Source organism: Triticum aestivum, chromosome 7A (genome assembly GCF_018294505.1).
Source record: "Triticum aestivum cultivar Chinese Spring chromosome 7A, IWGSC CS RefSeq v2.1, whole genome shotgun sequence".
In the NCBI taxonomy this organism is placed as follows: Eukaryota; Viridiplantae; Streptophyta; class Magnoliopsida; order Poales; family Poaceae; genus Triticum; species Triticum aestivum.
This window is the reverse complement of record NC_057812.1, coordinates 432,000,129-432,004,961: the sequence shown is the minus strand read 5'-3', so window position 1 is coordinate 432,004,961 and position 4,833 is coordinate 432,000,129.

Below are 4,833 nucleotides of genomic sequence, written 5' to 3'. Positions count from 1 at the left end.
TCGAGCATGTCAACCAGATTCTTGAAGATATGCTCAGGGCTTGTGTGATCTCCTTCGGCATGAAGTGGGAGGATTGTCTTCCTTATGCTGAATTCTCCTACAACAACAGTTTTCAAGCAAGTTCGGGCAAGGCCCCATTTGAAATTCTGTATGGCAGGAAGTGTCGTACCCCTCTCAACTGGTCTGAAACCGGTGAACATCAGCTTTTGGGTAATGACTTAATCACAGAGGCAGAGGAAATGTGCAAAGTCATTCGTGATAACCTCAAAGCAGCCCAATCCCGTCAGAAGAGCTACTATGATAGTAAGCACCGTGGTTTGGCTTTCGAGATCGGAGATCATGTTTACCTCCACGTCTCTCCTATGAAAGGTACTCGTCGCTTCGGTATCAAAGGGAAGCTTGCTCCTAGATACGCGGGACCTTTCAAGATTGTCAGCAAGAGAGGCGACCTCGCCTATCAACTCGAGCTTCCTTCAAACTTTGCAAATGTTCATGACGTGTTCCATGTCTCTCAGCTTCGAAAGTGCTTCAAGACTCTTGATCGCACCGTCAACTTCGAGGACATTAAGCTCCAAGAAGATCTCTCTTATTGTGAGCACCCAGTTGCTATTCTTGAAGAGACTGAACGCAAGACTCGCAACAAGTCAATCAAATTTCTCAAAGTCAAGTGGTCACACCATTCCGACCATGAAGCTACCTGGGAACGCGAGGATCACCTCCGTTCTGAGTACCCGGCGTTCTTTCAGTCCTAGATCTCGGGACGAGATCCTTTCGTAGTGGTGGAGTGTTGTAACACCCCGGATGTACCTTTCCCAATTTGTAATCCAACTCTTGCCGTTTCCGGCGTTAAGTTATTTTATTTTCTCGGATTCGGGTCTTTGTCTCCATGTGTTGTTGTCGTTGTCATGCATCTCATATCATGTCATCATGTGCATTGCATTTGCATACGTGTTCATCTCATGCATTCGAGCATTTTCCCTGTTGTCTGTTTTGCATTCCGGCGCTTCGTTCTCCTCCGGTGGTCATTTCTAGCTTTCTTTCGTGTGTGGGGATTAAACATTTCCGGATTGGACCGAGACTTGCGAAGCGGCCTTGGTTTACTACCGGTAGACCGCCTGTCAAGTTTCGTATCATTTGGACTTCGTTTGATACTCCAAAGTTAACCGAGGGACCGAAAAGGCCTCGTGTGTGTTGCAGCCCAACACCCCTCCAATTTGGCCCAAAACCCACCTAATCCTTCTCCATCATCTAGATCGTTCGATCACGATCGCGTGGCCAAAAACCGCACCTCATTTGGACTCTCCTAGCTCCTCCTACCTATAAAACTAAGTCTTCCCCGAAATTCGCGGATCGTTCTACCCCTAACCTAGCTCCCCACCTCTTCAGCGCGCCGGACATGCCGCCGCCGGGCCGGACACCGCCTCGAGCCAATAGGACGCCGCCATCTGTCCCGCGCCGGCTCTCTCTCCTTCGACCCAGCGAGCCCGCGGAGGGCCCGCCCGAGCCGCCTACCGGGCCGCGCGCGCCGCGCCCCTCCTCCGCCAGCACCGCCTAGCCGTCCGCCGCCGCCGTCCCGGTTCGCCACGCCGCCTCGTCGTCGGTAGGTCGCCGCCCCGAGCCGCCGCTTTGCGCGCCACCGCAGGAGGTCGCCGGCGACGTCCCCAACTCCAGCCGGCCCTCCTCTCCGGCGAGTTCGTCGCCATCTTCAACTCCGGCGAGGGATCCGGTCAACCTCGGGATCCGTGCCGCGAAACCCTAGATCCGGAGGAGGTTTTTTTCACTAAGTCCCCTGTTTTTCCTGATCCAAGTGCTCCAGTTCATAGCCTTGTATCTCCGCATCCGTAACTCTGTTTTTGGCATATAGCATATCAAAATGTTCATCTCAGAGAGTACATCATTTCATTCCATTGCATCATTTTTATTTGAGTTCATCTTGATACCCGAAATGCTGTTATAAGAGGGCTACTTGAGATAATTGTCAGATCTGCTACTCCATTTAGCTTTTTGTCATTTTTGCAATGATTATTGTGTGCATAATATGCCCCTGAGTTCTACATATGTTTTGTTAAGGGTTTTGTCATCTTTCCAGAGGTGCAATCCATGTATTTTTGTGATGTGTGTGGTGACTAGCACAAGCTTGCAAAGTGGTGCACTTGCTAATTCTGTTTTCAGGGACTTAGCAATTCCACTAAGTCCTTGATCTATTTATCTCATATGGCCATATGTTCATATTGTTTCCTAGCGATCCGTGCCTCTTTTGAGGATGATCAGTAAGGATGTTTTGTTAATCTTGTAGTGCTCTATCCATCCATGTCTTTGTTTGCAATTATGGAGCATCCTAGATTGAGTCAATCGAGCTCTACTTTTGCTACTCTGTGAATCTGGGCAGATTGTCAACTTGTTTGCAATTTTGCCGATGATGTTGTAGTTGATCCGTGCATGCTATGCTATTTTTCTTGCCATGTCTGGCTTGAATTTTGTGTATTCTTGATGGGTGTATGCTTAGCTTATCATGACTTGTACCATAGTGAGTGCATCGAGCTCGTAAACATGCCAACTTGAGTTATGTTTCAGCATGTGCCAGTTTTTCACTAAGTCTGTGATCTGATTATGTTTTTGCCATGTTCACATGCTTGCAATTGTATTTTCTGGTCCTTTTTGGCTCAAGGTCACTAAGGGACTTTTGTTAAGCTCTTTGACTAGCTCCATGCCATGCTTTACTTTGCCATGTTCAGGTCCTGTAGCATGTAGTTTTGTTGCTCCGAAGAGAGCTACCTGATCTGAAATTCCAGACAATTGTTAATTTCACTAAGTCTGAAACCTGTTTGCCATATGCATTTTTGCCATGCTTGTTTGAACCTGTTAATGGATAAATTGGTCGTAGCTCAGTGCTAGACTTTTGTTAAGCATCTTGATTGCATCCCTGCCATGTATTGTGCTGTCATGTTTGGGTGCTGTAGCATGTTCATCTCTTTGCATTTAGATGGCTACTTGCTGTAAATCGCAGACCGGTGTCATATTTGAATCGCTTGCCATTTCCAAACCGTAACTCCGATTCCGGCGTTCTTTATATCATTTTCAAGCGATTTCATCTAATCTTTCCAGTGGCACACTTGGATTTCCATGTTGAGGCCAGGTTCATGCATTTCCTGTCACATCTTGCATTTGCATCCCGCATCGCATCCCGCATAGCATATCATCTTTGCATCATTTTGTTTGTTCCTTGCACGTGGTTGATTGTGTCCTTGTTGCTTGTTTGTCTTGTTTGGGTAGAGCCGGGAGACGAGTTCGCTAACTAGGAGCCCGTTGAGTTTGCTTTCGAGGATCCAGTCAACTCTGACAACTATGCAGGCAAGATGATCATACCCTGGAAATCACTACTATCTTTGCTATGCCAGTTTGCTCGCTCTTTTGCTATGCCAAAGCTACGATGCCTACCACTTGCTTTCAAGCCTCCCAAATTGCCATGTCAAACCTCTAACCCACCATGTCCTAGCAAACCGTTGATTGGCTATGTTACCGCTTTGCTCAGCCCCTGTTATAGCGTTGCTAGTTGCAGGTGAAGATTGGAGGTCGTTCCTTGTTGGAACATTTATTTACTTGTTGGGATATCATTATATTATCTTGTTATCTTAATGCATCTATATACTTGGTAAAGGGTGGAAGGCTCGGCCTCTCGCCTAGTGTTTTGTTCCACTCTTGCCGCCCTAGTTTCCGTCATACCGGTGTTATGTTCCCGGATTTTGCGTTCCTTACGCGGTTGGGTTATAATGGGAACCCCTGATAGTTCGCCTTGATTAAAGCTTTTCCAGCAATGCCCAACCTTGGTTTTACCATTTTTCACCTAGCTTCTTTTTCCCTTGGGTTTCCGGAGCCCAAGGGTCATCTTATTTAAACCCCCCCGGGCCAGTGCTCCTCTGAGTGTTGGTCCGAACTGAGCTGCCTGCGGGGCCACCTCGGGGAAACTTGAGGGTTGGTTTTACTCGTAGCTAGTCTCATCTGAGTGTGCCCTGAGAACGAGATATGTGCAGCTCCTATCGGGATTTGTCGGCACATTCGGGCGGTGTTGCTGGTCTTGTTTTAACCTGTCGAAGTGTCTTGAAGAACCGAGATACCGAGTCTGATCGGAACGTCTTGGGAGGAGGTCTATTCCTTTGTTGACCGTGAGAGCTTGTCATGGGCTAAGTTGGGACTCCCCTGCAGGGATTTGAACTTTCGAAAGCCGTGTCTGCGGTTATGGGCAGATGGGAATTTGTTAATGTCCGGTTGTAGATAACTTGAACCTTAACTTAATTAAAATGAATCAACTGAGTGTGTTACCGTGATGGCCTCTTCTCGGCGGAGTCCGAGAAGTGGACACGGTGTTGGAGTAACGCTTGCGCAGGTTGTTCTCTAGTTTTCTCGCTCGCGCTTTTCTCCTCTTCTCGCTCTCTTTTGTGAATAAGTTAGCCACCATATTTTGCTAGTCGCTTGCTGCAGCTCCTCATATTTTATCTTGCCTTACCTATAAGCTTAAATAGTCTTGATCACGAGGGTGCGAGATTGCTGAGTCCCTGTGGCTCACAGATTACTATTACACCAGATGCAGGGCCCGATGATTCCGCTCCAGGAGACGCGCTCGAGCTCAAGTGGGAGTTCGACGAGGACTCTCAACGTTACTATGTTTCCTTTCCTGATGATCAGTAGTGGTGCCCAGTTGGGGGTGATTGGGACCGTGTCGCAATGTTGGGTTCTCTTTTATTTTGGCGCCGTAGTCGGGCCATGAGTGTTTGGTTGATGTAATGTTATTTATGTACTTGATTGACGTGGCGAGTGTAAGCCAACTATGTTATC